General features: G+C 33.7%; 1 protein-coding gene across 7 annotated transcripts in view; it reads right to left on the reverse strand.

The window, feature by feature from the left end:
• Nucleotides 1–17613, reverse strand: part of LOC111517555 (arrestin domain-containing protein 3) — a 162661-nt gene extending 145048 nt beyond the window's left edge. For 5 of the 7 annotated variants that reach the window (XM_074172303.1, XM_074172305.1, XM_074172304.1 and 2 more), the window contains exon 1: nt 17434–17573. The gene's annotated coding sequence lies outside the window, so the exon portion shown is untranslated. Of the gene's footprint in view, nt 1–17433 lie in introns of all 7 variants that reach the window. The other 2 variants (XM_074172300.1, XM_074172301.1) reach the window with 2 other exon arrangements.
• Between the last annotated feature and the right edge of the window lie 832 nt (nt 17614–18445).

Below are 18445 nucleotides of genomic sequence, written 5' to 3' on the forward strand. Positions count from 1 at the left end.
TGAAGTTTTTTCTGTCGGGTAGATCATCAGGAATAACATATCTCAATTTTGTAGGCGTACAAAGTCGATTTTTCATGTTACGCTTTTTTAAAATATTTCCACCCTATTTTCACCCCTTCAGACAGTTTAATAAACTAGGACGGTTCTGTTTTTTTACTAATTCAGTCAATAAGCGTATCATATTGAAAAAGGGTAGGTGTGCATAGTCGGTAAATGAAAAAAATAATAATGCGATATTTTTTTCTCAGTGTACTTTGTGGATGTGGATAACTTCACACCCGTAATTTGTTCAATGTCAGTATCTCTTAATTAAAAAATATGGTTCATGCGAAGCAGGGGGTCTCGTAAACGGTAATTCTGGTAGTATTGGATGATTGATACCGAAATATTGCTTCATTCGTTCTGGAGATATACAGGAAAAAAATTGAATTTTGGTATATTCTGTTTTTATTCTGTTATATATCCTTCTATCGGAATGTGATCATAGATTTTCACACACAGGGTCGTCTGCCTTGATGTACCTTCAACTTTGAAATTTCGAATTTCATTTTTGTAAAAAAATTTTGATTGGTGATATTTTTCGATATTCCTGAAAGTTTCAGGCATTTCATGATCGTGAAATAATTTTTTTTTTACGGCCCTGATAAACGCTCGAATGATACAATATTTTTCCTTTCTATGTACCATCATTTCACCAAATGACAGAACTGTGTTGAAACACGAACCTATAATATTTCCAGATGGATTTCGGTTTTGCGGCATTTGATCGAAAGGCAATCAGCGATAAAAAGTACGACTTATTGTTCAATAAAAATGAGCTGGCATTGTCCTCAAACTGCAAGTGAATTTATCTTTCTGGGAATGGACGGTTTTAGCTCTCTACTTCTTCATCTTTATATAATAAATGTGGGAATCTTCCAAAGAACGAAAGGAAGCAATCAATTTCAAAAAATTCACTCTAGACAGTGCAATATAGTAGACATGCAATGTAGTAGCTTTCAGACACGAACTGGAATGAAAGCTCTCTCGAAACAGCTACTTTCATATAAATATTGAATTACATGAAAGAATGAACATTAAGATAGAGAAGTAGAAAACCAAAATTTTTTTACAAAAAATTAATTTCTCCCAAAAATATGCCCTTTTCAATTCAAATTCACCTTTCCTAATTCAAAGTTCATATAAAGTTTCATATTCCAGAAATCAAAAATGAAAGTTCCGAGTTTTCATTTTAGAAGATACTGGAGAAATAAACCTAGGTATCTACTTTTGCTGTTATCTTTCATTTTATTGAATTTCGCGAATAACATTCAAAATTTGTCAGAACTTCGTATAAGTTTCAAATTAGGGACGATGAATCCATTCATAAGAGAATATAAACATCAATTAATTTTTTAAAATACCGATTTATATTTTTCCATATTTCTTAATACCAAAGACAAAACATTCGTAATCTAACACTAGACAGCGTATTTCCATATGGTGTTTAAGGGTAGTCTATAGTTCGTTAGGAAGTTGAAAACCAAAAGCAGTCCTCGCTATAAAATATTCTCTATTCTCCACTCTCTGTAGATGGGTCTCAAACAGCAGTTGTGAATTTGTAAATTTTAACCTATTGATAAATCATGTATTCTAAGAGGGCGCGCCAGCATTATCAACCAACGACCACTCCCCACACCGTGGGGTAAGTGATCATTGGATCCGAGAATCATGTACCCTGAGCAAGCGTAGTGAGCCAAGATTGACAGCCTTCTGCATCTGTCTGGCTATGATTTCTGCCTTAGTGCGGCAGGCCGTTATGATTGTAAGATTCGAGAGTAGAGAGGACATCATTCCACCAAGGACTTCAATAATCAGAACAACCATCTTGACAGAGTGGTCTGGATAGAGTCTGCGGAGTTCGAAGAGAAAATCTCGATTTTTTATCCGTTTCTTCTCCTCTTTTCAGACGATAATCGTCTCGCCAGGAGCTGAAAACCACGACAAATGTCGTCTTGCTCTGGTGGTCGAGAAAGACTACATCAGGCTCATTAGCTTGTATGAGCCTGAAGGTGGAGAACGAATAATTTCAATAAATTCGGCACTTCTCTTTCCCCACAACGGATTCAATATCCACGGAGCGTAGGGCAACACCGGCGTTTCGTCAATACCGTAAGAGTGCCGTAGATGCTAATATAGCATTCTAAGGACCGCGTTATGTTGATGAATATAGGCCGAGACCGCATATGCTGGACAAGCTGATAGCAAGTGCATTAGGGTTTCGGGCGCCTCGCGACAGACCCTGCACCTTGTGTCAGGAACCTCTATACCCATCACGCGACTGTGGTAGACTGATGTGTTGAAAACACCATCCTGGCAAGCTATGATGAACCCCTCAGTTTCCGACTTCAGCCCACTCGACCGGAGGAAAGCAAAAGTCGAGCGCTTTGCTAAGCCAAGGTCTCCAATGTTATTGAAGAAGACCCCATGCATTGTCTTATCCTTGCGTTTCCGCAGAAGTGAGGTTATCTCTGCGGCTTTTATATGAGCTTTTTGCTAAATGACTTCCAACTGCTTCACTGCTGTTACCTCTTGTGCGTGGTGTTGTTCCACCCCAAGGTAAATATACGTCTCTCCGACATCCAAATGGTGTAGGATATTTCCATCTACGATCTGTACATCCTCTCCATAGTCCCCACATCGTCCTCTTTTGAGATGGACCATTGCACATTTGTCTATCCCGAATTTCATATCGATAGCATGCGTATACTCTTCCACCACCCTCAAGGACTGATGGAGATTCTTCTCTCCAGAGGCATAAAGTTTGAAACCATCCATCCTAACCTTGAGCCTCCGGTTTCCGGGGGTGCCACAGGTATACCCTCGAGTATTTCTGAGCGCAACGGCAATAGTGAGATGCAGAAGAGAAGGGGACTGAGGGAATCACTCTGAAATACACCCCTTCTGAAAGTGACCCACCCTGTTTGGACTCTTGCTCGACCAGATGTTATGGTGAAGCGAGTTCGCCAAGCATCTCACTATTTTGTCGTATACCGCAAGGCATCTGAGCAAATGCAAGATGAGCTCATGCGATATTGTATCAAATGCTTTACGGTAATCGATCCAGGACATAGAGAGGTTACGCTTATATTGTATCGAGTCCTGCGTTACGTTACTTATTATTATCATTATTATTATTCACGGAGATCATTATTTTTTCTAAAATGTTTAGTGGCACTAATTATCTAATTGATACCTGATTCATAACTTTTATTCCTGCAGATTTTTCGAAAGAATTGATTCAATTATGTCTATTTCAAAATTGGTTTTTGAAAACAATTTGGGAAATTCACTTATTTGGGGAATTTTCCTCTAACAAACAATAATTTGTGAAACATTGATTGCTGCTTTTTTGTGCTAGTATGGATGCAGATGAATTATTGTGAATATGTCAATAAATAACAGTGAAGAATTACGAAATCATGTTTATTTTCTGAAATATTTGAAATTGAAAAATAACACTATCACGACCGATTCGAACGAAAAAAAAAAAGTAAAATTGAAAAAACAATAATATGGAATTCACTTATTTAAGGAATTTTCCTCTAACAAACAATAATTTGTGAAACATTGATTGCTGCTTCTTTGTGCTAGTATGGATGCAGATGAATTATTGTGAATATGTCAATAAATAACAGTAAAGAATTACGAAATCATGTTTATTTTCTGAAATATTTGAAATTGAAAAAATAACACTATCACGACCGATTCGAACGAAAAAAAAAAGTAAAATTGAAAAAACAATAATATGGAATGGAACTGATAATATGACAACCTTGTCTTAGTAAATGAAATTTGCATGAAGGGCAAATCTGAATTTCATTGACACATTCACGAAAAATTTGGTGATTTGCACTTCGTATTTCATTCATCTCTTTTTAATTTAAGAAAAAATAAAACAATAAATGTCAAGAATATTGAGCATCAGCCTAAATAGCAATAAATGGTACTGTTGCTTAGATGATGCAAGCATCATAAAAATGTTTTTCGAAACACGTTGCACCAACTATGTTAGCTTCATAACCAATAATCTATTCCGGTATTGATGTATCTGAGTTGTTTTTAACGGAGATATTTTTTGGAGAAATAGGTAAAAAGTGAAGTGGACGAATAATGTATTCAGCCCTCTGCATGGAATAAAATTGCATTCAGTTCAACTACTGTTTCTACAGACAAGACGAGGGTACCGCAAAGGCTCTATCATGAATAATCTGTTATGACTTGGCTTGGCTGACTTGGCTGCAGTATATAAATGATAAATTTTCCGGTTTTGACCCAAAGAAAGTAATTTGGAGAGCTTTGCCTCAACTCAACCAATTTGAGATGTCTTAGTTATTAAAAATATACACAATAATTCAAAAATTGCGTGTGGAACGTATATCAGAATATTTCAGATGCATTTTTGAAAGTTTCTATAAAGTATCTACGTAGGTATATCCTCGAATTTTTCAAAAATTGATAAATGAATTTAATTTTCACGCCATTTGAAACAAGATTCACCAGATTGCACCGAATATTCAAATATCTGAAAACTACTTGTTCACTTTAACACAGTGGTCGCCAACCTGTCGATCGCGAGCTACCGGTAGCTCGCGGAGGCAATTCTGGTAGCTCTCACAAAGATTTTAATTTAAAAATACAAACTGCAAAAATCAAAGAAGCTTTCGAAAATTCCACAAAAAATCTAATTGTCATAATATTAAACATAAACAGCGGCAACGTTGCGGTGAGCGATCTGTCGCTGACGCCATCAAGCTAGAATCGGTTAGAACCGACCAGCCGGACCAGCGCATTAGTGTTCGAGAACGATCTGAATTGCTTTGAACGGGATAAATACGCACGGCGCGGCTACATTGCGCTTAGTTTAAAACTGAACGCGTAACCAACGTCCAGCGGTTGGGTTAGTAGAGAACAACAAAAATAATATTATGGCAAGCACTTGTAAGAAGGTAAAGACATACCACTTTCATTCGGAATGGGAAGAACAATACTTTTTTAGAGAAGTTAAAGATAAAAATGTGTGTTTGTTATGTAATACTTCGGTCTCCGTTGCTAAAAAAGGAAATATTGAGAGACATCATAAAACTGTACATTCTAATTTTGAAAAATCATTCCCACTACATTCTGCCGCCAGAAAGTTGAAACTGAAACAGTTAAAAAAACAGTTAATTGGACAACAATCAATATTTTTAAGAACAGTCGACAAAAATAAGGCTGCAACTGAAGCATCGTACCGTGTGTCCCAGATAATTGCACAAAAAAAGAAACCTTATGAAAACGGGGAAATGATAAAGCAGGCGTTTTTAGAAGCTGCTGATTCGTTATTTGCCAACTTTAGAAATAAAGACGAGATAGTTTCAGCTATAAAATTTATGCAACTTTCTGCTAATACAGTGATGAGACGTGTAGAAGTAATGAGCAATGATATTTTTTCACAGTTAAGAACTGACTTAGATAACTGTGTTTATTTTTCACTTCAACTGAATGAATCAAGAGATGTCGTTGTCACTGCCCAGATGGCCGTGTTCGTCAGGATGGTTTTCAGTGATTTTACGATTAAAGAAGATCTTTTGAAGTTCATTTCACTGAAAGAACACACTACTGGACATAAGTTGTTTCCTCATTCAAAAAATATTATTTCTTCCGAGAAAATTCCAATATCGAAAATGGCAGGCTTGACAACAGAGTGCGCTCCAGCTATGGTGAGTTGTGATAAGGGTCTGGTGGCGTTATGTCGTAAAGATGAAACTTTTCCGCAATTTCTCCTTCACTCTGAAGTCCGATGGTTAAGTAGAGGACGGGTACTGAAACGTTTTAATGATGTCCTATCTGGCATAGTTCAATTTTTCAAACAACGCGATGAACCGACTCCGGAACTAGAAAATTCAATCTGGCTTAGAGATTTTGGTTTTCTCGTGGACATTACAGAGAAATTAAACGAACTTAATTTGCAGCTTCAGGGGAGAGACAAAGAACTAGCGGGAATGTTTTCTGATATAAAAGCATTTATCAAAAAGCTGGAGTTTTGGGAACAAAACCTAATTAACACCGATGCCAAGCATTTTCCTATTCTTTCAGAAAAAATATCTCAAAATCCATTAGAACCCTATGACAACAAATATCATGTAGAAATAATTTCTACCCTGAAGAATAACTTCAAAAATCGTTTTAAGGATTTCAATGAAATGGCTTTAGTAGCGCAGTTTGTTGTTTCACCCTTTATGGAAATTGATATCCAACAATTTGCAACTTGTGTTATGCAGAACTTTGGCGAAGACATCGCTGCAACAGAAATGGAAGTCATTGAGTTTCAAAATGATTTAGCCTTAAAATCGTTAGTCTCAAGTACTGAATGTATCTGGCCTATTGTAAGTAAAGACAAATATTCAGTTCTATGCCGTGTTGCCTTGAAAGTGAAAGCATTATTCAGTTCAACCTATTTGTGTGAATCTTCTTTTTCCAATATGAAGTTTATTAAGAACAAATATCGCAATTGACTTACAGATGAACATTTGGATAATTGTATTCGAATGGCTGCATCAAATTATACTGCAAACATTAAAAAAATTATCGATGAGTCTGAGTGTCAGCCTTCTCATTGAACGTGCTTTTTTATTTTTCAATGTTTATGTTCATGACAGTGCGTTACTTCTTTGTTGTTATTATTAACTATTTTTAAATCATACGTGACATGCCGTTGTGGCTGGATAAAAGTTTGTGTTTATTTTTCAAACACCTTCGTTTGAAAGGTAGGAATGTAGCTATGAACAAGTACGTACTAGTAATATTAGTTATTTTGTTATTAGTTTATTATTAGTACCTATGTATTATGTATTACCAGTTAAATAGTAAAATAAATGCATTTAATGATAAATTAACTGTGGATTATTTCATTTACGTTGCGTTACGTGGCTTTCGTGTGGGTAGCTTGCTGTTTATTCCAAAATTAACAAAGTAGCTCAACACATTGAAGAGGTTGGCGACCACTTCTTTAACAAGTGTTAGCAACCTGAAAGCCAAGATGAAAGAAGCTGTGAGGACATTATGATTTCCTACCACGTAGTAACGGCTACATCCATCAATTTATCGAATGTTTTCGATTGAAAAAAAATAATTTTGGAGAATTGTATTTCTGGTGATATTAAGATTGATTCATATTTTGCGACTAGACACTTTCATCCACTTCGGTGGTAATAAATTGATAGCGGCACAACATTTATCGAGACATTGACGTTGACCGTTTAATATGAAAGAACGGTAAAATAACGTAACCATACAAAATCATATATGAGAAAAAGTGGTAGTGTGGTAGTTCTACCCACAGCGGTAGAAATTTAACTCGTGTGTCTCTGTAGATATAAGCTAAACTCATGTGGCAGTAGTTGATGTCAGACAGAGTTATGAAATCGCTTGATTCACCAATATTCTGATAATCTCACTTACTGGACAAAAAGACAAACATGATTACGTACCTTTCCTGAGATGGACTTCAGTATTCCCGATAATAGTGGTGTGTTGATCAAATTATCTAAGAACAATTCGTTCATGCCAGTCTCAACTCCCTACACAGTAAGTTAATGGACTGACACCTATTAGAAAACAACTACTCCCCTGGCTAATACCACAAAGCGCGTTGGATTATATCCGACAGGTGTCAGTGCAGGATTCTTCACAGAAGTTATTCCTGCATATGCTATTGGTGATACAACTGCCGCAATATATCTTCAATTATCGGAAATCATCGACTTTATGTTGATGATATACACTACCTTGCACTGACGAGTGGCCAGTCCGAAACCGGTCTGCAAGAGTGTTCCAATAATTGAAAATCTACTGCGGCAGTTGTATCGCCAACAGCATGCAGGAATAACTTCTGTGAAGAATCCTGCACTGACACCTGTCGGATATAATCCAACACCCTTCGTGGTATTAGCCAGGGGAGTAGTTTTTTTCTCATAGGTGTCAGTCCATTAACCTACTGTGTAGGGAGTTGAGACTGGCCTGAACGAATTGTTCTTAGATAATTTGATTTATAGCCAGTCTTAAGTATGCCCAACTATATGTGAAAGTTTTCTTTCCTTATACGAGGAATTGGGCAAATTTCGGATATGCAGTTGGTTACCTCGTTCACAGGCAAATGGGGCGACGACAAACCTGTTGTTTGTTGTATTCTTCAGCTTAGTTCGAGGAATGGTGCTCTGACGGAATTCGATTTTCAATTATCGGAAATCATCGACTTTATGTTGATGACATATACACTACCTTGCACTGACGAGTGGCCAAACATCCCGAAACCGGTCTGCAAGTGTGTTCCAATAATTGAAAATCTATTGCGGCAGTTGTATCGCCAACAGCATATGCAGGAATAACTTGTGTGAAGAATCCTGCACTGACACCTGTCAGATATAATCCAACGCCCTTCGTGGTATTAGCCAGGAAAGTAGTTGTTTTCTGATAGATGTCAGTCCATTAACCTACTGTGTAGGGAGTTGAGACTGGCCTGAACGAATTGTTCTTAGATAATTTGATTTATAGCCAGTCTTCAAGTATGCCCACTGACTATATGTGAAAGGTGCGTTAATCATTGTGACAGAATGTATTTCAACTAATCCAAGAATATTAAAGTCGGTAAGACTAGCCAAGTTATAGACTTTATGAAAAATTAATTTAGCCTTTCCAAAGTTGTTTTCCGAATATTCCCTCTTCTTCAATGAGCAAGGAAGAAACAACCGTTGAGTAATTACCATATTCTAATTGAGATAAATTAATGGATGTCGCCGTTACTATGTGGTAGGAGATCATCATGAAAAATGAAAAATAACACTGTTTTTACCACTTTCATAAAAAGGGTAAAAAGAAAGTTTTGTTTCTCATTTTTCATTCGATTAGATATATACCTACTCAAATATCGCAAAATTATCCCACTCAACATTGCATCTAACATTTTATGTAACTAAGCATGAAATATAAAAATATTTCCTATGAATAAAATTGTAACATGAACTGACCCGTTACTTGATGAAATTTGGACTGATCTACTGATAAAAACTACCGTGTAGTGAAAATAAATTTAGAGTGTAAAAATTGTGCAATTACTATCAAATTAAATCATCATCATAGAATTACTATCAGAAAGCTAACACAAAATGAATTATAAAGGTGATTAGAATTGTTAAGATTGTGTCAAGAATATGCATGAAAATACTCATCAAAAAATATTAAAAATTATCTTTTAATTCTGATTTCTGAAGGTAGCAGGATTTCTCAAACTTTTACAAGCCAATCGTCCGAACAAACTAAGGGTGGATTCATGCACCATTTTCAAAAGTTGTGTATTGTTTCAAGTTTTAAGAATTTATGTTTCTCATGTCGTGTTACTACTAAAAACGTTTATCTCGTGCACATAGATATTATGAGTAAGTACATATATAAGAATATCCATCCTTGTAATTGATTGTTCCGCTGAAAAATAATTAACTGATTACGATTTCATACAAGACTTGAGACTGGGTGCTTCAATCCAAAGTTACCTGTTACCTATATTGAAACGATTATAAATATTTTCCTACGAGTGTGAAGGCAGCCACGGATTTCTAGCCATGAGTTTGTAGCGTGAGCCTTACTGCACACGGCGTCAGCGGCATCCAAAATGTTTTGTAAATTGGAGAACAGCTACGACTATTTCTAATAATTAATGAAAATTCACTGCAGAATGTTCTTCGAGAAATGAATATTGATTCATTATATTGATAAGAGGATTTAACCTGTATCTCATAATATTTGCCAGGCAGAAAACCTATCTTCACACAACCGTACATGCTTTGAAAATAAACTTCAATAAATCCATTAAAATATTCGTGGATGGGGATTTTTTTGCATAATTACATACTATGAGAGGTACTGAATGAGACCTATATCTCAAAATATTTTGCCGAGCAGAAAAACTACCCCCACAAACCCTTATATGTTTTCTATATTAAATTCAATAACTCCATTAAAATATTCGTGGATGGGGATTTTTTTGCATTATTACATACTATGAGAGGTACTGAATGAGACCTATATCTCAAAATATTTTGCCGGGCAGAAAAACTACCCTCACAAACCCTTATATGTTTTCAAAACTAAATTCAATAACTCCATTGAAATATTCGTGGATGGGGATTTTTTTGCATAATTACATACTATGAGAGGTACTGAATGAGACCTATGTCTCAAAATATTTTGTCGGGCAGAAAAACTACCCCCACACACCCTTTTATGTTTTCAAAACTAAATTCAATAACTCCATCAAAATATTCGTGGATGGGGATTTTTTTGCATAATTACATACTATGAGAGGTGCTGAATGAGACCTATATCTCAAAATATTTTGCCGGGTAGAAAAACTACCCCCACACACCCTTTTATGTTTTCTAAATTAAATTCAATAACTCCATTGAAATATTCGTGGATGGGGATTTTTTTGCATGATCACATACTATGAGAGGTGCTGAATGAGACCTATATCTCAGAATATTTTACCAGGCAGAAAAACTACCCCCACACACCCTTTTATGTTTTCTAAATTAAATTCAATAACTCCATTGAAATATTCGTGGATGGGGATTTTTTTGCATTATTACATACTATGAGAGGTACTGAATGAGACCTATATCTCAAAATATTTTGCCGGGCAGAAAAACTACCCTCACAAACCCTTATATGTTTTCAAAACTAAATTCAATAACTCCATTAAAATATTCGTGGATGGGGATATTTTTGCATAATTACATACTATGAGGGGTACTGAATGAGACCTATATCTCAAAATATTTCGCCGGGCAGAAAAACTACCCCCACGCACCCTTATTTGTTTTCAAAACTAAATTCAATAACTCCATCACAATATTCGTGGATGGGGATTTTTTTTGCATAACTACATACTATGAGAGGTGCTGAATGAGACCTATATCTCAAAATATTTTGCCGGGCAGAAAAACTACCCCCACACACCCTTTTATGTTTTCTAAATTAAATTCAATAACTCCATTGAAATATTCGTGGATGGGGATTTTTTTGCATGATCACATACTATGAGAGGTGCTGAATGAGATCTATATCTCAGAATATTTTACCAGGCAGAAAAACTACCCCCACACACCCTTTTATGTTTTCTAAATTAAATTCAATAACTCCATTGAAATATTCGTGGATGGGGATTTTTTTGCATGATCACATACTATGAGAGGTGCTGAATGAGACCTATATCTCAGAATATTTTGCCGGGCAGAAAAACTACCTCCACACACCCTTTTATGTTTTCTAAATTAAATTCAATAACTCCATCACAATATTCGTGGATGGGGATTTTTTTTGCATAACTATATACTATGAGAGGTGCTGAATGAGACCTATATCTCAAAATATTTTGCCGGGAAGAAAAACTACCCCCACACACCTTTTTATGTTTTCTAAATTAAATTCAATAACTCCATTGAAATATTCGTGGATGGGGATTTTTTTGCATGATCACATACTATGAGAGGTGCTGAATGAGACCTATATCTAAGAATATTTTACCAGGCAGAAAAACTACCCCCACACACCCTTTTATGTTTTCTAAATTAAATTCAATAACTCCATTAAAATATTCGTGGATGGGGATTTTTTTGCATAATTACATACTATGAGAGGTACTGAATGAGACCTATGTCTCAGAATATTTTGCCGGACAGAAAAACTACCTCCACACACCCTTTTATGTTTTCTAAATTAAATTCAATAACTCCATTAAAATATTCGTGGATGAATGTATCATGGCTAAAAACTATTATATTATATACCAAAATATTATAATAAATGCGGTGAATACGGAAATTATGTCGTAGCTAAGTACAAGGAAAATTTTTCAGCAGAGTTACGATTTAACGATTTCAACACTTTATATGGAAGGCAATGATTAACAGATTTCGCAATGAATTACTGCTTATCGGCTTTGTATAAACAACACCCTCTTGAATCCATTTTATTATTTACATCGAATGAAACTTACGCCATAATGCATTGCGGCAATAAATTAGAATCTACTTTTTATGAAGAACTACCTGAAATAAAAGATAATTCAAAAAGTATTCTTCCAATAATAATTGGTACTCTTCTAAATTGCGACCATTGGGTCTTAGCTTTAGCCGATTTGAAAACTAAACAGTTTATATATATTGATCCCAGATATAATAATATTTCGAATGAGGCCGACCTTTATAGAGAAAAATTACAAATTTTCATTCAAAATTATGTAAAAATCACGAACAAATGTTTACCACTTGAAATGTGTACGTTAAAAACGGAAAGTATAGCTCATATCAGACAAAGAGATGGATATAACTGCGGGGTATATGTATTGTATTTTTTCAGTCAAATATTGAAAAATGATTCTTTGATGAAGCCAAACAATATGGATTTATTCAGGAATGACCTGATGGGAATAGTTTTAGAAAATGCAGACTTGAATCAAAAAGATTTTTGTCTAATATGTGGATTTACCATTGCACAAACTCTGAACACCAATTGCAAAATATGTCACAGATATTTTCACAACTCTTGTGTCAGTTTTAAAAACCATAAATGTTTACTGTGCCATATTTTTCTTACTGCCACATAATTAATCAATTTCAAGTAAATCTATAACAATAATACTCGTAGAACGATACACACTTTGAATTTATTTTGATCCTGAGATGCTTTTTATTTTCTATTGTTTAAACAATCTTGTCATTTCTAATTTTTACTTTATGATTTCACCATACATTACAGTCTATACTTTTAATGAAGAAGCTGAAAGTTAATTTTGTTGAATATTATAATATATAATATTATTTATGCGTTGAGTTATATATAAGAGTTTAATTTAATTTATTATCTGAAGTTACGTTATTTTTATATTTCATTTTTGTTATATTTATTGTGGAATAGGCCTACTGGGAAAACCACAAAGAAAAATTTTTACTTTATGATTTCACCATTACAGTCTATAATTTCAAAAAAAAGCTTAAAGTTACTTTTGCTAAATATTATAATATATACCTAATATTATTTATATGTTAAGTTATATATTCAAGAGTTTTATTTAATTTATTATCTGAAGTTACGTTATTTTTATATTTCATTTTTGTTATTTTTATTGTGGAATAGGCCTACTGGGGAAACCAAAAAGAAAAAAAAACGCGTCTGTCACTCTACCCCAAGGTGACGAGGAAAAGGGTGAATTATTTGGGTATTTTTTCTGCCCGACGAAATATTTTGAGACATAGGTCTCATTCAGCACCTCTCATAGTATGTAGTTATGCAAAAAAAATCCCCATCCACAAATATTGTGATGGAGTTATTGAATTTAGTTTTGAAAACATAAAAGGGTGTGTGGGGGTTGCGTTTCTGCCCGGCAAAATATTTTGAGATATAGGTCTCATTCAGTACCTCTCATAGTATGTAATTATGCAAAAAAATCCCCATCCACGAATATTTCAATGGAGTTATTGAATTCAATTTAGAAAACATAAAAGGGTGTGTGGGGTAGTTTTTCTGCCCGGCAAAATATTCTGAGATATAGGTCTCATTCAGCACCTCTCATAGTATATAATTATGCAAAAAAATCCCCATCCACGAATATTTCAATGGAGTTATTGAATTTAATTTTGAAAACATAAAAGGGTATGTGGGGGTAGTTTTTCTGCCCGACAAAATATTTTGAGACATAGGTCGCATTCAGTACCTCTCATAGTATGTAATTATGCAAAAAAAATCTTCATTCACGAATATATTCATGGAGTTATTGAATTTAACGTTGAAAAAATTAAAGTGTGTGTGGGGGTTGCGTTTCTGCCCGACAAAATATTTCAACATACGGGACTCATTTTGTATGCCAAATTAAATACATTTCAAAAAAAGAATCCTCATCTATAAAATATTTGAAGAAATTATGGGTTTTTCTTTAAAAATTATTATATATAATATATTTCAACATAGGGGTTTTGTTCTGTATGCTTCAATGAATATTTTCGAACAAAAAAATCCCCACTCACGTATGATGTGAAGGAATTATGGATTTGTCTTTGCGATCATTGTGTAAAGTCATTGCTGGCCACGAAATGGATACCCATTTTGGGAGCCGCTGATTATGGGGTCCCGCGCGACGCTTCGACAAATCCATGGCTAGAACTCGTGGCTGCTTTCACACTGATTATTTTTCTACCAGTTAGCACTGAAAGCCAATGGTTGATATTTCAAGAAAAAGATCAGAAATGTGTTGATAATTTTAATTGATATATTTGTTACTCATATTTTTCTGAATAATCAACACTTGACAATGTTACAAAAAATAAAGTCATAACACACAAGTCATGCTTTTTAATATTCATATTTTGTTTTAGCCTAAAGTAAATCTTTGACTATCTTCTTACGAAGAGGTATGACCTATGATAACTTACGATATTGAGTGGTGACATTCTTTAGACTGATAAATGACCTTTTTATTAGTGTATTACAAAGATCTACACATTTCCACTGGGTAAAATACTTTTTGATTTTCACAGAACAATTTTGAAGATAAAAAAATTGCTGATGCCTCCATCATATCACCAAGAAAATAAAGGTGGAAATAAGTGGAAACATGAAATAAAATCTTTCAGACTATCTACTCATCTTTTACCAATGATAATGGTTGGTAAATAAATAAATTTCATACAATCACTTCATATACATATGAATTTATTTATGAAACAATAATAATAATGAACACTTTTGACTTAAAGAGTTGATGTTTCAAGATATCTGGTTATTAATGAAAAATTGATATTAAAAAAAATATATACAATTTAATTTAATAACATATAAAGTGGGTCACTGAATGAATTGAAACTGAGAGTTTCTTATTTTACTGTTTTTAATATTTTAGAATGTATGCAGTACCTACTTTTTGCACACCAGAATTGTCGATTATTAAAGAAACACATACTTTGTGAAGTATATGTTTTCTAGAATTTTTTAGAGCTTTTAATTCAATTAAATTATTTTGATATGTAGAATTGAAACTACTGATATAAAATGAATATATTGAAAAGTTTTCCCGCGCCAGAACAAAAACGTGTCATTCGATACGTGTTTTGCGAAATACATCAAGATATAACTAAAACTGTCATCTTCTACAGTGGGAAAGTACATTATTTTATTTTGAAACCTCCTGTTATATAGCTTATTTTGGAAATCTCCAAAAAAATAACAATTAGTATTTATTTTTGTTAGATGCAATTTATAGGCACTGTTCCTGAACTGAATAAATATTTCCAAAACAGCTACGATACACAGAAAAAAAACAAATGATAATGTGAAAAAGTATTTTTTTTATCTGTAATTTGTTGTTTTTATTTGATCTCTGTTACTTGTGTATCATATTGTTTATTTGAAATTTTTGTTATTAGATAATCTTTATTTTCTTATTTCATTAGAATAATATCGGTTTATTTTTACATCAAATATAATTTTCATACCTAAAGATGGATCATCAATGTTTGAAAATGGTAGCGTTTTCTCTATAGAATCAATTTCGTAAGATTTAAAAAATTGCTTCTCAAGTATTTACTATATTGTGTTGCATAGAAAAAACATATTAAATAATACGTATACATCACTGAAAATGTTTCGGCAATGTTTTAGAACAATTATGTAATATATAGATTGTAAATGTGATACATTACAGATACATTGAATCAACATAACAGTTTCTGTCTTGTAACATTGTTATCTAACCTACGCGCATATTCAACTATAACATCTATCTAACACCCTTGTGATGCACTGTTTGGAACCTTTGATGGAGTAATGAATATTACTGGAGTTTTATCCCAACACCAAACCGTTATTTCATCACCTCTGGAGATGAAATAATGATGCACTGTTTGGAACCTTTGGTGTAGTAATGAATATTACTGGAGTGTTTTGCCAACACCAAATCGTTATTTTTAACACCTCGACACGTGATTCGATCACCAAGTGATCATCTTCAAAGAGGAAGATTAAAACTTCTTTTTAATCTTCCTCTTTGAAGATTAAAAAGAAGTTTTAATCTTCCTCTTTGAAGATGATCACTTGGTGATCGAAACACGTGTCGAGGTGTTGAAAATAACGATTTGGTGTTGGGAAAAAACTCCAGTAATATTCAAGAGTTTAGTTCAATTTTTTTCTTGAAGATGATCACTTGGTGATCGAAGCATATGTCGAGTGCTGAAATAACCGTTGGGTGTTGGGATAAACTCCAGTAATATTAATCTATCTAAGATACATGTCAATCCGAGTGCAATGTAACATGTAAAGTTGTAATGTAATTGTTTTTGTTGGTACAATGTGCGAAACAAAGTTTACCAACAGGTTATTTCATTATACATTCTTAAAATTCATATCCACGGACAGTTAAAAATGCTTTCCTATATATTGAGAATGAGCGGGTCGTAAAAACTCTGTTGGTCAAGTGTTCTCTATGAAAAATAGGTAATAATTTACCTTCGTGAATTATCAATGCAATGCTGATCTGGTTGCAGAATTCTGCCCACGTGATCTTTGAAAATCTGGTAATAATTTATCTGCGTAAATTATCAATGCAATGTTGATCTGGTTGATGAATTTTTCCCATGCGATCACAAATGAATTTCACAAATAAAAATTCATCATTGTAGTATTTGAGTCACTTTCTTCAACAATGGTGTAAACGACTCAATTCTAGTCTGATTATATTATCGAAATCAAAGTACACGATAAAGTAAAAGCAACCATTTTTTTCATTTTCATTCCGCAAGCTTCAGCTTGCGGAATTTAAATCTATGTATAGAAGTTTCAATATAGTTATTATACCTTCAACTATGAAATCTAACATATGCAATATAATAACAACACTTCCAAAATACAAATCATGAAATTATAAAACAACAAAAATTATTTGGCGCTCCGGGGCGACTTCATTGATTCCAGTGGCGCATTTGCTCTTTCAGCTACAGGAAAATCCGAAAAAACCTGCGGCACCACATCATCTGATGATTTACTATTATAGTTTGATTATAGTGATTCCTTTCCATTAAATTAATGATCTGAAATTCTAAGTCGTTGCGCTTCATAGCAATCAGTGAATTACTTATAAAATGGGAAATGAAGTGGTGATTGATAATGAACACAAGAGAAAACTCTACCATTCTAATGTCTTCTCGATACGCCAATGGAACTCAAAAGTAATTCACTGACGCAGGCGCTGTGTCAGACCCGTTTCACGCCCTAGATAAAGAGTTCACTATCGGAGTATAATATGTATAACCTAACCTATTTGCGTCTAAACAGTCTATCATGATTAATAAAAAACCATCATTTACTTACAGCTGCTCGTTCAATTCCACTATTTTCTAAAATAGATGCAACTGTTGTTTTTCACACGCTTTTAATCACATAACAGAAAACAAAACTATTTCTAATGATAATACAAATGGGAATATACCTACTATTGCCTACATTTGCTGATCACTATTCAGCGGCGTGTTCTTTTATTTTCGGATGCGTTGATATTCTTTGTATTTCAAGGACGGTTGAATGTTGAATTAATTTCAGTTAGGTATACGAGTACCGCAAATGATAAACCAATGCCAATAATTTTCTGAGAGAAATAAATAGTTAACGCCATAAACGTATGTTATGTAGAAAATAAAATTGTGTGTTCATTACGGAAAAATAAAGTGAATCCAAGTTATGGAGGATGAAATGAGGCGAATTTCAGAGATGGAAAATGGTTTTCCAAGATTTCCACTGAAACAAGACCACCAATTGAAGAAAGATGAATACAAAAGTTATATAAAAACTTACCTTTTTGTGTTAATGATAATCTCTGTTTTTCAATGAAAAAATTCTGAATAACACTTTATTTTGATTATAAATTAAAAATATGTTTCGTTTTTTTTAAATCAACTATGGTATTTTTTCAAGCGGACTCCCGTACCTTGAATCGGCTTCAATTTATTTTTTCTGTTATGACCCCAATATTTTCTACCCTATCTAATGATTTTTATGCTGTCATTATTGTTTCAATAATGTTTCAATAATCAAACCTAATGCCTAGGTAAAACAAAATCTGTTTAAAAAAAATCTGTTTAAAATCTGTTTTTCCGTTAATCAGCTATCCTACAAAAGTAGGATAAAATTTGCTTTCAAAGTGTGACTTTCATTAGTACAGTGAGATCTGTAAAAAATAAAATAACGTAAGAACTTGGAGAAAATACGAGTGAAAATTATCAGAAATATACGATTCTTATATTCAAATTATACTATATTCGATTTTCTTGAGCAGAGGAGTAATAAATCATTTTCAGGTGTCTGTTAGGTTAGGTTAGGAATCACA

This window comes from Leptinotarsa decemlineata, unplaced genomic scaffold, assembly GCF_025532065.1.
Source record: "Leptinotarsa decemlineata unplaced genomic scaffold, Ldec_3_MD MMD2_tig00000090_RagTag_RagTag, whole genome shotgun sequence".
Lineage (NCBI taxonomy): Eukaryota > Metazoa > Arthropoda > Insecta > Coleoptera > Chrysomelidae > Leptinotarsa > Leptinotarsa decemlineata.